The sequence below is a fragment of the Oryzias latipes genome, chromosome 14 (assembly GCF_053564925.1).
Source record: "Oryzias latipes strain Hd-rR chromosome 14, Olatipes_Hd-rR_3.1".
NCBI lineage: Eukaryota > Metazoa > Chordata > Actinopteri > Beloniformes > Adrianichthyidae > Oryzias > Oryzias latipes.
The window spans coordinates 16,431,510-16,450,591 of record NC_136250.1 but is presented as its reverse complement, the minus strand read 5'-3'; the positions used below and the strand labels follow the sequence as shown (position 1 = coordinate 16,450,591).

Below are 19,082 nucleotides of genomic sequence, written 5' to 3'. Positions count from 1 at the left end.
GTTAGGGGTACTCGTGAAGTTTGTATTTCTGAACAGAACTAAGCAATTTCAAGCCATTCTTCTTTTTCATATAATGAAGTGATTGAAAGTAAAAACAGAGCTCTTTATTAAATGTTATAAAAAGTGGTTTGGTCTTCAAAACTTGACCTCACCAAGATGGCGGTGCTCTCCTCCAATGAGGAACCACGTGATGTCTCCTCTAGTGATATAACTCATTGGAAGGACCCTGAAGGACACCGAGAACATCCGGCAACCCGAGAACATCCGGTACCCACACCGTCTGTGTGTAATACAAACAGCATGGGTTATTCTGATGTGATGCTTGTCAGTTTGGTAACTCAAATTCCTCATAGTAACAGTTTTCTACAGTTGAAGCAAGGCAAGGTTAAATTACTCAGTGTTATTTTTCATTTTTTTGGCATTCTAAAACCCTAGTCACAAGTACCCTTATGGGTGAATACAGGCTGTCTGCAGGTGAGAAATAGGCAAACGTGAACAGGGAACGGAGCGTAAAATATCAAGGTCATTGATCGCTTTGTAAACCCTGCCAGCAAAATGGTGAAATTAAAAACCATATACAACATGTAAGGGTAGGGGTGAAGAAGGTGAGACGCAGGCATGTCATACATATTTCCCCTCTGTATGCTCTGTACATGCAGCCTAAGTGTTAGAAATTAGGAAATTCAACAATCAGATTGTAGATTGTTTGGGCATCCTCGAGGCATTCAACAGGCGTTCTACTTCTGTAGTGCAACCCCTTGCACCACTAGTGCAGTCCTTTCTTCATCCCAGGGGAAAATTGTGATTTCAGCAGAGCTTTTATCAACATGCAACAAAGACAAAGGCTATGTTACAAATGCAATGTGGTGCAAAATGACAGTGTCCAAAATAGCAGTCTTTAAAACAAAAATAAAATGCAGTCAGGTCATTTTATGAAGTAAGGTCACTAACAACCTTACTAATGACTGGGGTGTGGTGTAAGGGCACCGTATGACAGCACCAGTTGTACATCACAAGTGTGTGTGCAACTTATATTCAAATACTTCACAATACACTTACCACACAGGGGACAATGGTACGGTCCAGTCTCATGACGTCTCATTCCCTTATCCCTTGTGCTATCCTAGGCACTTTGACATTGGGAGTTGGGTCATTTAGACCCTCCAGACAGTGCTCTCAACCTTTTTTCTTCAATGATTTGTGATCTTCACTGGTGTCCATGGATTACATGAAATCTTTCCACCTTTATCCACCTTTGTCATGGTAGGGAGAACACATCAATGTAAGGGTGGGGTCATCTAAGATAGCACAGGGGTTAAAGCCTACAAGCTTTAAGGGAACTGCAAGACACACCTGAGCTGCCTTTACGATGCAGCAGGTCCTCTCCACGACCCTCCTTGGACCCAGACAAACCAAAAACCCACAACTCCCAGGTCAACCCTCAGTGAGCTCTCATGTTGTTCAAATGTTTGAGCTGTTGAGATCTCAAAAGTTTTTCCACACCATACGTGACCAATGGTTCAATGTTCTGGAGATTCTTACAGCGTCACTGACATCTAGGTTCCTGTTGGGCTTCTGAGCAGCTAATGAGCCTCACAGTTTTTTCCTTTGATGTTTAGGTAAAAGTGAAAGGCAATGGTATCATGCTTCAAGATTAAAATAGAATTATTTTCATGCTTGGAAAGATGTTTACTCTGCATGAGTTTTCAGTCTAGAAAAGTGCATCATAGGGGTAAAAATTGTATTTTGCAGGATAAAAAATGCAAAAAATGCATTCTTAATTTGAATCCCTTCAACTTTTTGGGGTTTGTTCTAGCAGAAAGTTTTTCACTGGCAGGTTTTTGTTATATTAAAGAAATGCCCTGAGGCAACATTGTTTTACATTTTTTCTGTGACGGTGGGGATGAAACATAAAATTGCAGGCTGCGCTGCACTCACAGGCGCCAAAGTTTGGCAAACAAGAGCTTTACAACACTGGCATCTTTCAGAGCCTATGGTTCTAATTAAAGCTCCCTCTTCTCTTTAGATGGACAGCACATCAATTTGGCCTTTTATTGAGGCAGTAAATCACGGTGACTTTCAAACATTTAAATGTTTTAATTACATACATAGGGTACTCATTTATAGTAGTCAAAATTATCTCACTTGAATGAGTGGCATGTTTTTCAGATATAGACTTAAAACTAAAGTGGAAAAAAGCAAACATGGAACAAGTATAAAATTTACAACTTCAGTTGATGGTCTATTAAGAACAGTCCAACACATTGAGCCATACCCTTAGTCCATTTCTGGCACATAATGCAAACATAATCTAGTTTAACAAGATCAGTGTAAAACGTTTGTGAGAGGGCTTCATAAAAGAACTTGTAAGTTTTACCTCCCGTCGTGTCATATAACTTCACTGATCGCTTACGCAACCTGGACTATATACATATAAACAAAGAATGTATCATAGAAACTTTTAAAACCTTGGCCAGTATCTTATTAGATGTTTGATGTGACTTTACCACACACTTATCTTGAGGTATTTTAGCATTTCCTGTCCAAGAACTGCTTTAGAGAACTTTGCATGCCTTTAAACTCTGCACTTTATTGTCTTGAAAGTGTTTTCTTTGATGCTGGTGGATTTCATCATGCGTCTACTTCTGGCGTTTTTATCAAGTGGATTTCTGACAAACTTTTACTCCAGATGTATCTTTTTTAAACTCCAAGATTTAAGTTTTAGGATTGCAGCTGCATGCCAGGCATTAGGACAGCAAATCACAGACAAGGTATTTGTTTCACGTTTGTATTTAGAGGTCAAATAAGGCAAACGATGAGCATGTTCTGCTTTTGTTTCTTCATTGACATGAACTGGATATGGAGTTTTATAGTTTCCAGTCAGTGTTTACTATCAAGGCAACATGCATGCCAGTTGGAAGGACATTTGGCAAGTTAGGTAGAGGTTCCTTGGAAGTAAAGAGAAAAGCACTTAAGAAATACATTGTGTACTCAAAGAGTCAGAAGCTGTAATTTAAGAGTGGAGAAGGGAAACAACAATTAGTTACAATTTCTTTTAGGGTTTTGAGTTTTTCTTTTTTGCTTTAGCTGATCACCTAACATCCAATCCATGCATTTTTTAAAGATAAATTGATCACACTGTGTTCTTTTCCTGCTGTGTTGTCTGCTCTTTAACTGAGTTCCGCTGCAGTTTCTTTTTGTTTGTTGCAGCTCTGTGTTGCTGCACAATTATTTTTTTCAAATCTTAAAGTTCACATCATTACTTTTGTTACTAAAGGAACCTTTCCCTGTGCTCACCCTGTTTCACAATGTCTGTGTACATCGGTTAAGAGGGTTTGAGCAGGGAATCTTAGACGCAAACGCAGGCCTGTGAAGATCTGCCAGGATAAAGACTATTTGGTACAATGTGTCTGCAAAAATCTGAAAACAAAAAACAGAAATCTAACATTAAAAAAACAAAAAAATCTATAGATCTAATTTTGTTTTAAAACTCATGTGGCTCAAAGGTGGATCCCCTGCTCTTGATGTATTCAATATGTTGCTTGTGTAAGTAGAAATGTTTAGTGTGAAATATCTTGTTTATGGGGCAGAAACATGCAGAAACTATAAATCCTTAAACTTCTGGGAACACAGAACTACTTGAGCTTCAGGCAATTTGTTTATAATCACAGATAATTTAGCAATTCTCTATAAATCTCCAGAAACATAACCACAACCAATCCAACCGAGAAGGGGATTTACAAGATTTGTGTAATGCTAAAAGTCTTAAGAGTTATAATAAGTAAAGAAATGTTGTTGACGTTCTAAAATCTGTTTTCATAGGCAAAGGACTATTAATTACTGCATGGATTTCTGAGCTTTCACCGTTCCGATGCTTTTCCACTGACTGATTAGTGCAGCAAATCACAAGATCCTGCTGCAGTTTACGTTTTGTTGTAGTGAGAATCTTCAGAAAAGACCTGCTTCAATCTTTCTCTGTTTTTGAAGTTCTAGTAAATATTCCTAGGTCTGTTTCTCATTTTGTCCTTCATTTTACCCATATAGCAAAATCTGCTGCATGATCTAACCCTTACTCTGGGACATGTCAAGGCTGAAATACTTGGAAGAGCTCCACTTTTATTTTTTCTGCAGCGTCAGCAGGCTGAGTTTTTGAAGGGTGTGTTATCCTGTAATGTGAACTGATAAATCAGGAACAGACTGGGCTTTTGAGCTGGAAAGCAAGAAAACACACAAAAACGTTTGATCCTGAACACTTCATTTGTAGTCTGTAAAATCGCTTTTAGTCATTTATTGCACCAGATTTGGATGTTGGGGTACAGCTCCCCACATTTTTGAAACGTTTCCACTCAATTTATGCCTCCTTTGTATCTGATAAAACCAGGGTTCATCACGGCGCCCATTGATGTGGTGTCTCTTAGCGAACAAGAAAGAAGTCTGGTCATTGCAATTGCTTCACTGCAGCTGCAGGCAGTGTCACCACAGTCCACAAAGACATTCAGATGTGGAGGTTAAGATTAATGAAGCAGAGCTCCGTTATCAGCAGAGCTCCCCTGAATATGACACCACAAAACATGACAAATGATAGTTTCCTTAAAAAGAATGGCGTGCTGTTTGCCAACTTTCTGTCAGCCCTTTTTACATACTCCAAGTAGGTCATGTTATTTTTCCCCCCCTTTTTTTAAAGCAAACTAAAAAAAAGTGATTTGTGGCAAATTTTTATGATTTTAGTGATGAAGTTTAAAATGGGGAAAGTTTAAATTATATCATTTTACCTTATTTGATAGCTGAGTTCTCTGTTGGCTGACTCAGTCTCCACTGAGATTTTCTCTGGAGCTGTGAGCTTTATTTATGGCAGAAATAAATTGAATAAAAACATAGTTTTGATCTCAATAGTTTGATTAAATAGTGATGGAAACTGTACAGGGAGGGATTTTTAAAAACATTTGTTTTATTTATATTGGATTCTAATATTGTGCACAAGTTGGGCAAAGTCTTGTAAACAACAGCGGCCACTTTCAATCCAAAGCACCCAAGCAATTTCTACAATGATAATCCATCACAAGCCTTGTGAGCTGCATATAAAATGTATCAATGCTAAAGGATCGAACTTTAAAAATAAAATGACGTGCTGCTTCAGATGACGTATTTTCAAAACACACTACACTTGCTCTGTTAGAAATTCTGATAGATATTTTTAAACATAAGGGATGTAACGATTGATCAACTTACTGGTAATATATTTATATTCCTAAAATCCAACCAGATTCATCTGTCTGAGGGGAATGTTTTAATCAAAGCCACCAATACCATTATAAAATCATTTCAAATGAAATCAATTGATTATAATAATTTTGGAAAATACCATTTCGATTGAATAACCAATAACCAAGTGCATCATGTGGATAACACACACGTGATGATCAAAAGAGGATCAACCATCATTCCAGTCCAATGTGTGGAAACACTTTGAATTTAGCAAAGACATGTGACCACACAGTGTGCTGGAATGTTCTAATAATGTTCTGTTTGGATTACCCGGTGTTTTGATGTGGAAAAACACATGAAACTACAATGTTAATGGATTTGACATAAATTCTTGTTTACATGTTTGTTTGTACACATATTTAATTTACACTTTATTATCTTGCAAGAAATACATGGAATCTGTTAAATGTCACCTGCACTCTTCAGTATCCAGGTATTTATTTCTTAGTCACACTGGTTCAATTTTTGGCTAAATATGTCCTGGATTGATTTTAGGTCAGTGAATCTGATCAAATCAGATCGTTCAAAATGAACCAATATTGTCCATGAATTCTATCAGAAACCAAAAATTAGGACACAAATTCAATCTAACTAGTGCTTTCATTTTTCTTAACTTTATTTTTTTATTTTGCTGTTTGCTGACGTCATTTGCACCAGCCTGGATGTTTCCCATGTTACGCACTCAAACACACCTGATTTTGTTCGCCATTAAGTTCTGCAGAGGCTGGATAATGACAATCCTTAGAGGCAGGTGTGTTTAAGCATAGAAACCCCAAAAGCATTCTGGAGGACAGGAATTCAGTAACAATGAGTTACTCTCTGAACTTCACTTCTATACGGTGGTTCACCCTGGAATAAGATGAATCCCTCACTCCCAAGGGGACCAGGGGTCACATGTTTGGTCTGCACCAGAGTTCAGGTAAGCTGTCACAAATGCCAAAAAAAAGTAAACAATGTTTCAGGAACTATCAGGTTTGGACAAAATGACTAAAATGAACAGAACTTTTTAGGCTGTAAATTCGGTTCTAAAGTCTTATGGCTGTAACTCAAGAACAAAAAAAACATCAGTTTAAAGGAAAAAGACAGGAGATCTTGTGTGTGTTCATAATATTTTTTTAATTAAAGCAAAAAGATGAAGAAAAAAAAATTAGCAGGTGAAGGGATTTTAAAATGACATTTATATAAATAAGTACAGAAATATGTATCCTTGTGTCCATGAGATGCTTGTAGATTTGTTTCAATAAATAAAACAAAATAAGACTTGTTTTTTCCAATGATATGGTGGATCAGAAAACATATGCAACTGATAAATGAACACCTGGAAAACAAGTCGTGACATCTGCCACAGGGGTGAAAGACTTTCGTTTTATGGGATTTCTTGTAATAGACACCAGATGTAGCATATTAGTCCTAACAGGTACATTAAAAGCAGTTGGTTCCCAGAATTCATAGTGTAGGACAATGAATTTTATCTTTCCTGCTTAAATACCTAGCAGGCTTTCAGTATTTTGAAGCACCTGTACATTTAGTTTTCTAAACAATGACATTGCCAGTCGTCACACTTTCCTTTTTTTTTCTTTCCCTTTTTGCTTTCACATTATGAGGACAAAAGAGAGGCGCAACTCACAAAAGTCAAAATCAAGTTTACTTCACCCGCTTTTTACAAAACACATTCCCTGGATACCCTTCAGAGATACAACTTGTTACCTGTCAACATTTTAAAATAACATTGTCAAGAAAATACAAAATCAGTCAGCAGCTGTTTGACTATATTTCTCTCCCAGTTTTAGCAGGTCTTTTTTTTCTTTTAGGTTTTTAGTTTTCTTTCACGATAATTCTTGCCAAGAATTTTACTTTATGTGACACACCATTTGTGGCAGTGCATCTCCACATATGGAATCAATCAGACGTTAATGCGTTTCACAGGTGGCTGATGTTGTTGCGTGCTACACTGTAGTTGGAAACAGAGTAAATGATGCACTTTGGCTGAGATAACACGTGTCTAAATTTTATAGAATGTACGGTATATGGTTTTTAATTTTTTTGTCAATTTAAATTTCACACTTGTTTTAAAAGTTCTCTGAGCCGGTCTTAAATAGGGGCTGTTATTTTTCCATCAAGTTTTTTTTTTTAATAGTAAAGTTTTGTAAATGGAAACAAGTTGTTTGTTGCAAAAGATAGAAATGCAATTAACTTTTTTTTAAGAATCGTTTGTTAAGAATTTTCTTTCTCAGAGATACTACTCTTAGTAATAATAAGTGATGTTGTTTGAAGACAATTGCCGAATAAACAGATATCCTCACTCTCAGGAAGAGAGGGGAAAAAATTAGAGAGGAAAATAGAATATTCTGAGGATGAGTCACAGAGTGAAGGAGGAGTAATGTGGGCTCAGTCCTTGCAGCTGTGTGAATGTGAGAGAGAGTGTGCGTGTGTGTGTGTGTGTCTGTGTGTGTGTGCATGTGTGTGTTTGTTGGGGGTGGGGAGTCGGGATACCGGGGCACCATGAGGATCGCTGGGTCCTTCTGGGCCCTAAGTTCTCACTCTGACCCCGGGCTGGGGGAAAAGAAATGTATACACACAAACTAAAAAACAATTTAACTTTGCACGTTGTGTGTCTTTGGATGCCAATCTTCCTCAGAACCAGGATTACTTAGGCTGTGTGGAATCAAACCATTCAGCGGCCACAGAGTTCAGTTTTCACATTTACATTAATCGTCAACATTACACAATTTTGTCCTTAAAACTGCATTTAAGCCAAAGCAAACACGTATATTCTATGGTGTAAAAGCAGCAGTGTTGCTGCTGTGTTGAAGTTAAGGTTTTATTGGAATGACACCCAGGACCAGCTTGCTGTTTAAAACAGATCATTGATAAATGATTCAACTGTTCAGGAAGTTGCTCCATGAATTTATAGCTCTTTGCATGAACAACTGTGTGTCTACTTCATGAATTAGAAAAAAGGATCCTTATAATTGCGAAATATTAAGTTAACACCTAAAATACACAACTTGTGAATATGTAGGAAACTAAAAAAAGTAAATGAAAATGCGATTTGCTGTAGCAAATAATAAATTAACAAAAAACTTTCCAAGAAGCTCATCAAGTGTTTCATTGCAGAAGTGTCAAGTATCATTAAAGGTAGCGGTAGTGGTTGCTGTTTGTTTAACAGAACTACTTTGTTTTGAGGACAGCTTCATAAGGTAAACTCCTGGATTTTCCATAAAGCTGTTTCTCATACTGTTTAAGGGAAGAGCTTTAACTGGCCAGAAGTCTGCTGAAAACAATTGTCTCCTTGCTTTGTTGTAATTCTGTGGCTGCCTGCAGTAGGCTGGAGCAGATGCAGAGCTGCTACTGCAAACGGGGTGGTGACGGGACCACAACAGTGTCTTATACGAGTGGCTCAGGTGGTTGAGCGGGTCGTCCAATGATCGAAGGGTTGGCGGTTCGATCCCCACTCCCACCAGCCAAAATGTTGTTGTGTCCTTGGGCAAGACACTTCACCCTCCTTGCCTCCAGTGTGGCTCCACTGGTGTGTGAATGCGCATGAATGATCCCGGTGATGGTCAGAGGGGCCGTAGGCGCGAACTGGCAGCCACGCCTCTGTCAGTCTGCCCCAGGGCAGCTGTGGCTACAATCGTAGCTTACCATCACCAAGTATGAATGAGGAGTGAATGAATAATGGACACAATGTAAGCGCTTTGGGTATCTTGAAAAGCGCAGATAAATCCAATCCATTATTATTATTAATATTATACACACCGCTAGCCAAAGGAAAAAGATAAATAATGGGGAAAAATCGGCACTTCCACCGGAGTGACTTATTATTTCAACAGAACCGATGCAATGACAGGCCGGTGCTGCAGGTTCATGTACCCAGCTCCTCATTACAGTACTTAAAACATGTTATGAAACACACATTAAACAATGGGACATGGTCAAAGTGACAAAACGAACCACCTAAATGCAGTATGTCCACTAGCTTCCTAGCAGCATGCAGGGTTACCAAATTATTGACTTTTTACATTGGACTGAGAAGCTGTAGTTACTTTAGTGATTGATTGACTTAAATTATAGATAGATAGTCTTTATTGTCATTGCAACATTGTACAACGAGATTAAGGTGCAAAAATAGTCAAATAGTAAAAATGGTAAAAAATAAAATCACAATAAATAGTATAAAAACAATATAAAATACAGCAGACATAACCCACACACGCGTGAACATTCTGTCATGTTTCCATTTATGGCTTGTTCTTTACAGCGTTTAATGTAGTTATTGCTACGGGATAAAAACTTTCCTTGAATCTGTCAGTCCTTGTTTTGATTGACCTGAACCTTCTCCCTGATGGCAACAGTTCAAAGAGGGAGTGTCCAGGGTGTGAAATGTCCTTAAGAATGTCCTGGGCTTTTTTGAGGCAGCGCGAGTTGTGGAGTTCTTCCAGAGGGGGGAGAGGGCAGCCAGTGATCTTCTGTGCCGTGTTAATGACCCTCTGAAGAGCTTTCCTCTGAGCCACTGTGCATCTGCTGAACCACACACAGACACAGTACGTGAGGATGCTCTCAATAGAGCATCGATAAAAGGACACCAGCAGTCTCTGGGAGATGTTGTTCTTCCTGAGCACCCTTAGGAAGTGCAGTCTCTGCTGGGCCTTTTTTAGCAGCTCAGAGGTGTTTACTCCCCAGGTTAGATCCTCCTCTATGTGGACCCCCAAGAAGCGGAAGTCTGGCACTCTCTCCACACAGACCCCGCTGATGAACAGTGGAGAAACAGCAGTTTTCTTCCTCCTGAAGTCAATAATGACCTCCTTGGTCTTTGTGGTATTGAGGAGCAGATTGTTCTCCCTACTCCACATCGTCAGCTGATCCACCTCGTCTCTATAAGCAGACTCATCTCCCCCCGAAATGAGTCCCACCACTGTCGTATCGTCTGCGAATTTGACAGTGGTGTTGCTGTCATGGGTGTACAGGGTGTAGAGCAGGGGGCTTAGCACGCAGCCCTGTGGGGAGCCAGTGCTGAGTGTGAGGGCCTTGGATGTGTGTGGGCCCACTCTCACTCTCTGACTGCGATCAGTAAGAAAGCTCTTGATCCAAGAGCAGGTGGAGTGTGGAAGTCCTAGTTCCATCAGTTTATTTACCAGTTTGTGAGGGAGAATGGTATTAAACGCCGAGCTGTAATCCACAAAGAGCATCCGCACATAGCTTCCCTGTTTCTCCAGGTGAGACAATGCAGTGTGGAGGGCTGTGACTATGGCGTCCTCTGTGGATCTCTTTGCCCTGTACGCAAACTGGTGTGGGTCCAGGGATGTTGGAAGTAGTGATGTCATGTGACTCCGTACCAGTTTTTCGAAGCACTTCATCACCACTGGGGTGAGTGCAACTGGCCGGTAGTCATTGAGACTGGTGATGTGTGTTTTCTTGGGCAGGGGGACTATAATGGAGGACTTCAGGCATGGTGGGACAGTAGACTGGGCAAGAGACTGGTTGAAAATCCTGGTAAGGACTCCAGCCAGCTGGTCCGCGCAGTCCTTCAGAACGCGTCCAGAGACACCATCGGGTCCAGCAGCTTTCCTGGGGTTGACGGTCCTCAGTATGCTTCTCACCTCTTGCTCCTTCACGGTGAAGCTGAGGCTGCTGTGTGCCACTGGGTGAGGGTGTGTGGGTGTGTCAGAGTTTTCTACCTCGAAGCGAGTGAAGAAGAGATTCAGCTCCTCTGCCAGCGAGGAGTCAGCTTCGGCAGCACGAAGGGTGGTCCTGTAGTTGGTAAGATGCTGGACCCCTTTCCACACCTCCCTGCTGTTGTTGCTGTCCAACCAGCCTTCAATCCTCCTGTTGTAATCCATTTTGGCCTTCCTGATGCCTCTCTTCAGGTTGGCTCGGGTTGAGCTGTAAAGAACCCTATCGCCAGACCTGAAGGCAGTGTTCCTCTCCCTCAGCAGCTGCTGGACCTCCCGGTTCATCCAGGGCTTTCTGTTGGGGTACACCCTAATGTGCTTGTCCACCGTAACAGTGTCTATGCAGTTCTTAATGTAACACAGCACACTGTCTGTGAACACCTCCAGGTCTGGATGTTCAAAGACGTCCCAGTTGGTCCTCTCAAAACAGTCCTGCAGCTGCTGAGAGGCACCATCAGGCCATATTTTTACTGTTTTCTTAATGGTGGGAGCAGTTTTCCTGAGGGGGGTATATGCAGGAATTAGGAGCAGTGACAAGTGGTCAGACTGGCCCAGGTGAGGTAGGGGTCTAGCCCTGAAGCCCAGCTTAATGTTTGTGTAAACCTTATCCAGAGTCTTAGCTTCTCTGGTGCTGCACTTAACATGCTGGTGAAGGTTAGGAAGCACTGGCTTTAAGTCCACGTGGTTGAAATCCCCTGCTATGATGTGCACAGCGTCAGGATACCTGCTCTGCTGCCTGCCAATGCTGTCATGTAAATGTCCGATAGCTGTGTTAGCATTAGCGTCCGGTGGAATGTAAACAGCAGTAACCATGACCACAGTAAACTCCCTCGGGAGATAGATGGGCCTGCATCTGACAGTCACATACTCCAGGTCCGAAGAGCAGTGACTGTCTACAGTCTTGGTGTTTGTACACCAGTTGTTGTTGACATAGACACACAACCCCCCTCCTCTGCTCTTACCGGAGTCCTGTGTCCGGTCATGGCGCTTAGCGGTGTAGCCTGCTAGCTGGATAGCAGAGTCCGGGATGAGAGGATGGAGCCAGGTCTCTGTGATCAACAAGATGCACATGTCCTTCAAGATCTTGTTCACAATCCGTAGCCTTAGTTCATCCATCTTGTTGACGAGTGATCTGGCGTTCGTCAAAAAAAGGCTGGGAAGCGGTGGTCTCTGTGGCTGTCTCCTCAGCCTGGCAAGTGCTCCAGCCCTGCAACCTCTCTTTTGCTTCCTGTCCCTCCGCCTTCGCTTCCTTACCGCGGGGGTTGTGAGCCACCTGGAGCCGGGGTCCCTCGCTATGTCCACCGGAATCTTTTGCGAGCTGACAAACTCGGCTGCGATATTCCGGTCGCAACAGACTCCTATTTTAAGGAGATCTAGGCGGCTGTAGATGTTGCTAACTCCCATGATTTACACGGAACAGACAAAAGTAACACAAACAAAAATACGCGAAGACACCGTAAAAACTGCAAAAACAAAGCAAAACAAAGCACTGACTAAGCACTGACTATAGAAGCACCGAGCCGCTGCAACACTGTGCGCCGCCAGAAATTATCATTTCTCTGTATTTCTGCAAAGCTGTTTTGCTGATTAATTTTAACTTTCCACTTTAGTCAAAGAAAATGATCAGTTTACAGTCTATATAAGCTTTTATAATTAATATCTAATAATACAGTTTTAAAGTATATTCAAATCATTAAAATATATTTGACTAATGTAAGATAACATTAAAACAGTACATCACCCCTTTAAAGACCCGCAGACAGATACATTAACATCTTAATTTTACACATCTGAGCAGGCATCTGGCTCAAAACTGTACGACTGGATAGCTCCGATATTGCCCGTCATTTTTGTTGCACCACTAATGTTATTTTGGGGTTGCAAGGGGCTGGAAGCCAGCGGGAGAGAGTGTAAACAAAGGGATGGCGAGATATCAGCAGAGGCTTAATTCTGCCCCAACAGTTCCGCCACTCTGCAGAATCTAAGTCCTAGAAAACTGCAGTTTATTTATTTATTTGTGGCTAAAACTGCATAATCATCATTAAAAGACCACTGGTCACAATAGATCAAATTATGATTGGAGAGGGACTCTTTCTTAGATTGCGCCTTCTATCAACTTTTAGCAGATTTTACCTAGATAATAACGATCAGAACCCTGTTGCTGCATTGATGAGGTTTCTTTGCATTGATTTGCTAAACTATTCCATAATTTGAATTGTTACCATTTGCAAAACGCATTGAGATGACTTAGTTGTAAATTAATGTTATGTAAGCAAAATGAATGGGTTAAAATTAAATAGCTTTGAAATGACCTAAATCTGCGCTGATGTCCTGTGTTTGGTTTACTCAGGCATTTCTTCCTGCAATGGCTGTGCTTCAGCAGACCTCTGTCACCCTGCATAGGATTAAGCAACCATTTAACAGAAATGTATTCCAGCTGTGGAAGTCCATTGTGTAAAAACAACTCAATACTACAGCTGCACTTTATAAACCTGTAACACAAAAACAGGGACACAGAGGCCTTCCTCCTCCATGCGTTGTTCTCCTGGGAGTGTTTGGTTTCTGTTCAAATTAGTTAAACCAGACGAAGATTGATGGCTTAAAGGAAAACTACAGTCTAAACTTAAAAGGGCAGTGCATCATGCATCGACATTAATGTGAGATCAAGGTGCCATGTACACTTTTTAAAAACGTTTTTGTTCTTTGAAAGGAAAGGAGATTAAAGGACATCGTAAAGATACCCTTGTTGTGAAAATTTCCTGCTATTGCTATTGAATATTCTCCTCTGGCTTTCTATCAAAATGTATAGATATTTAACAACATGAATTAAAATAAGATTTCAGTTCTACCACTAAATCTTGATTCATTCATCTCTTACCCAGTTTAATAAATCACATGGTAAACTGTATTTTAAAAAATATAATCTTATCGTCTGTTGTCTTCTAATAACTTCTAAGCTGCTTTTCATCTTGGAACAACTTTTCATGTTTTGGAGGAAGCCAAGAACACACTAATCCCACTGTTGAGTTTAAAATCTCATGACATTCTCCTTTTAACTACTGAAGCTTCAACAGTTGCCCCCCTGTGGAGAAATCCCAACAAATATTCCCACGTGTAAAAGCTAAAAATGTTTCCCACACAAATGAACAGCAAAAATAACAAGAAAAATTGAATCCCTTCACATTACAGTGAAATATTTTGGTATAAAACGTCACAATATTAATGATATCCAGCTACTCTTGGGTGAAAGCGGGCTACACATTGGAATGGTAATCAGTCCATTGCTGCGTCATTCAGTCAGGCAAAAATGTATTTAGTCAGCCACCAATTGTCCAAGTTCTCCCACTTAAAAAGATGAGAGAGGCCTGAAAGTTTCATCATAGGTATACCTCAACTGTGAGAAACAAAATGAGTAAGAAAAAAAAGTTCAGAAAATCACGTTGACTTTTTAAGAATTTATTTGTGAATTATGGTGGAAAATAAGTATTTGGTCACCTACAAACAAGCAAGATTTCTGGATCTCACAGAACTGTATCTTCTTCTGTGAGAGGATCCTTTGTCCTCCACTCATTACCTGCATTAATGGAACCTGTTTGAACCCTTTATCTATATAAAAAACAGCTGTCTTTGCCAGTTTTTAATCATTTTTTAAAAATAAGTATTAATTAGATTAACATTGAACAGCAGGAGATGCACTTATTGGATTGTATCAACAAAATAATCATCAGTGAGTCCTACAGATGAAAATGAAAACAAATCTAAGATTAATTTATCTGTTCAGCAAACCATCTGGCAATTATTCAAAAGGAGACCTTAATAAAGACTGAAGGGTAATTTGGTACCTGATGTTGGCGTGATCATGCAATGATGTAATCTACCTGTCATTCTGGCCCTGACTCATGGCCACACCTATCCTAGCGTGTTGACTGAGCCCTGAGGAGCACTGACAGCTAAAATAAAAGCCATGCAGAGCCGCTCAGGAGAAGCCTTTGGATGTCAGATTGATATTTCTGAAAGCCCGTCAAAGTCTTTGTGTCGAGGGGCCATTTACTGTATATGAAAAGCACAACAGTGAAGGGGGTGGCAAGCATATATGCACACAGTGTTCAAATAAATTGTCCATCATTTACACCTAAAAAAACGTTATGAATTTGTAGTTTCAATGATTAATTGATATATTAAAATGATAAAAAAATCTTTGCAAATAATAAGGTTAATGCACAGAGGTTTAAAACGGTAAAAATAAACACATGTAGTTGTTTTTTGTTTTATTTATTTATTTTTGCCATATGGAAACGTTTATTTTAATGTATCCTCATACAATACTTTCAGACAGAAGGTTGAAAATGCTCAGAGAGGAGGCTTCAGAGAGCATTGCAGCAATCTGAAACACACTCAATTTCACATTGTCCACAGATGTTAAATGCATGCCATAGGGTATAAACATAATAACACTTTTGAATGAAGAGTGATAAAAAAGAAACCCTGTTCAATAGTCTGAAATACCCTTTCCTGGGCCAAATAGAGATCCTTGTGATGCAAAGTTAAACAAGAGGAATAGTACAGAATTCCAGTGAAAAATCCCAACGTCAGTTTTTCTAAAGTTCTAGTTCTGAAGGAAAGTCCATGTGTTTCCCTGCTCCAACACATATGTTTCAGTTGACTGTCATTATTAATGCTATCTTCACACTGAATTGGATTTGCGTGTCAAATTTGTGTCCGCTGTCTCAGTTTTTATGCATGTCAAATTCTCTGCCGGGCGCTTGTCCAAAATACTTTGCTCCTCACGTGTGCGAGGAGCGACTGTCAAAATTTTTGGCCTCATCGCTGCATGGGAGCATTGACTGAGCATTGAATGCATGGAAGACAAGGATGATGTCGAGAAATCAGGTTTGTTTATTTTGAAGAGCTCTACAAAAGCATCAGTAAACACATCTCTATGTCTGGGTTCATAAGATCATTCAGAGACTCTCCCACTACAATGATGTTCACAGTCTGAGGAGGAAAACAATAAACTTGGAATAAACTTAGAAGACCTTTTTTTATTATTGTCTCAATGTTAATAAGAAAGATATCATAAAGTTCAGGAACGATCAGATTCTCTTGTTGGTTTTGGACTTCAACCATGTCATCAACATGTCAGGGGTCAAAGCTGAGTCCCTGATTAGTTGAAACACATGGCAACGCACATAATGCATGGTTGCCAGACCACATTGCCGTGCCTGACTTAAAAAGCATTGCAGTAGCTCTGATCACATTTGAACAGAAACCGCATTTACGTCCGGTGTAAATGTAGCCTAAAACTTCAGTGCATTTTTATGCAAACCTGATGACATAGAAAAAGTGTTTTGGAGATGGGGAACTTTATTAAACTTCCTATTAAAAAAACATGATCAGGTCTTAAATAACTCAAGAGTTAAAATTGATTAGTAATCCAATAACTGAAAAATTGAACGTCTTTCAGAATAGTGTTGCATTGCAAGAAAGTAGAAAATGATTTGTGAACCTATAAGTTACTGATAGTCTTTTTGTAAAACTGATTCTGAAAAAGCTTTCTGAAGAGATGGTAGGACAAAAAAAAGACATTAGGAGCTTCCTAGATCAGCCAAAGCTATCTCGACTTAAACACAGACAATGGTGAATGCTGCAAGCTCATTTCTTTGATGTTAATAGACTCCTCTAACTAGTGACTAGTGTTCCGGGATCTACTTTAATAAATCAGTCATGTTAAAACCACATGCAGACGTTTTCTGCATGCTATATTTGCATGCTCTTAGGACTACAATTGTGCTTAACATACAATTTTCCATCTGCATGAAACACTCTTTACTGAATGCGAATGGAAACAAAGAAAATCCAAATTCATCAACTGGGATTCTAAAAAGGCAGCAGATTTTGGCTGAGTTATGATGGTGAGGTTAGATCATCCTGTGTGTCTTCCAACAAACACAAAGCCGTACCAAAACAGACATGGAATGCAGGACACTGTTAATGAAGTTGTTGCAGCTGATAAACAACGAAACCTATTCACACACACAATGCAGTTTAAGGCTGCGATACTTGTCCCCATGAAAATAAACAAATGTTAGCTTTCCACATGATTAGCTGGATATGCTTATTGCCAGGCTATTTTGTAATCAGAGAATATTAACAACATTAGATGTTTTCTAATTGCATGATACAAGACAAATATAATTTATTTAAATCGTGAGTGAATTGACGTAAAACTTAATTTTCAAAACTTGTAACAGAGGGCTACTTCCTTGTTCTCTGCAAGAACCAATCTTCTTTGAGTCATTGTCCTGTTACCAAAATCACCATCAACAACCTGCAACGTTAATGTGAGACATTTTAACAATTGGTTTGTAAGACCTAAAGGCTGGAGAGAAGATGCACTGCACATCCACAGGGGACTCTTGTTGCATTCAAGGGAACTCAGTCTTTAACAAGTTGGAGTCTTTTTAAAAACAAAACACTGAAATCCTTAACTTGACAAAGACATTTGTTGGTTTTGGATTCAGTAAGATAGGATGGAGAGTTTCTTTCATGAGAAAAGATGTAAAAATAGTGAAAAAATTAAAGATGCCGCTGTATTCATTAACCGGCTGTACTGAACATGCAATTTAGAGCATATTTACAAAAGGGAACAGAGCAGGCTGTACTTCTTTTGGAAGCTTAGTTGGTTTATGGTCTGCTCTCAGAAGTTGTAGATCTCCTGTTTGTCTCTAATCTGTTGGATTAGCAGCATTAGTCCGTAACTCAAGCTGAACTCACTGATAAATAAGACTGGATGTCTCTGTGCTGGGGGCCAAAGCAGTGGAGGTTGTGAAAACAGATAATGTTGACACAATGACTGCATGACTCTAAAAAGAACAACAATCTAGCACACCTCTAGTACACCTTTAGCAGAATCAATATTTTATTAATTCTACAAAATAAAACTTTTTTATGGTTTCATTTTGTTTTGTAGCACTTTACTTTCCCAGCATGAAACTATAAGGTAGATTTTTGGGCGGCCGGGATACAGCGGCAGGGTGGTCGACTTCTGACCGGAAGGTTGCAAATTAGAAGGCAGTGGAGCTGCTATCAGCGTGACCATCTGTGCAGAGACAAAATGTGTCAAACAACAAAATCAATATATTTACTACTTTGTGCACTAGAGCGTGCACCATTTTGTAGTACTGTCTGAATCAACTGTGCCCTAGGGCCAACCCAGTGCCCTAGAAAATTCCCAGAAGTCTCTACGAAAAACTCACCAGATTGGCGAATATAGACCACAATGCATTGCGTTGGAACAATTTTTCATGTGAAAAAGATGTTTTAAATGTATTTTTCATATATCAAACACGTTTTCATCTTAAGAAAACAGTGGATTCAGAAAGTCTTCGTAAAAGGCTAATTTTTTATTAGGTATTTATTTACCTCAAGAAATCTATGACTGATTTTTCTGATTAAAAAAAAAAAAAAAAAAAAAAACGAACAAAGTAGCACGGTGTCTTAATTGCTTTTAAATCCAAAGCACTAAATAGCCCTGTGTTATATAGTTTTTTAGTCGTCAGGGAGTAGGGAGGAATTGGGACATTCTTTCTGAAGCTTCTGGCACTGCTAACTTTTTTTAGTCATCAAACAGCTGGAAAGTTTTCGTTCAGTTAACTTTTCTTAGATAAAAAACATGTTATGCACTTGTTACATGATAAAAGACTATATCAAAACTTTTTCCATGCTTTCAATCTATATTTTTTAATAATCCGTGACATATAGCAGGAATTTGGTGCATTGGAAATAAAGTCTAGTGTCTCCTCACTCAGAGACCGTTCCCATTCCCACATTTTTAGCTTGAACCTGAACATCAATCATAACTTACAAATACTTAAAGACTGCCGGCAATCTGGATCTGTTGGTTTTCTGCCCGTCAAACCCGCCTCTCCTGGGGCACATATCAGCCTCAAATCTAGTAATTGCTCACTGGGGAGCTTTTGGCAGAGTCTCAATTCAAATGTATCGTGTGACCTTTCCTCAGACTGGGAATGCACCTAATTCTGATACAAAGGAGAGAACTTCTCAGTTTGTATTTTATATTTGGGACTCCCTCTTGGCCTTAAATTACATTTCCTGTAGACCTTTTTGTTGTTTCTTTTTAAAAAC

At 39.5% G+C, this 19,082-nt stretch overlaps 1 long non-coding RNA gene across 1 annotated transcript in view; it reads left to right on the top strand.

Annotated features, from left to right (window-relative positions):
* Positions 1-6,045: 6,045 nt before the first annotated feature.
* Positions 6,046-19,082, top strand: part of LOC144983615 (uncharacterized) — a 34,963-nt gene continuing 21,926 nt past the window's right edge. Inside the window, exon 1 of the long non-coding RNA XR_013647340.1 lies at positions 6,046-6,184. This is a non-coding gene — a long non-coding RNA (uncharacterized LOC144983615). The remainder of the gene's footprint in view (positions 6,185-19,082) is intronic.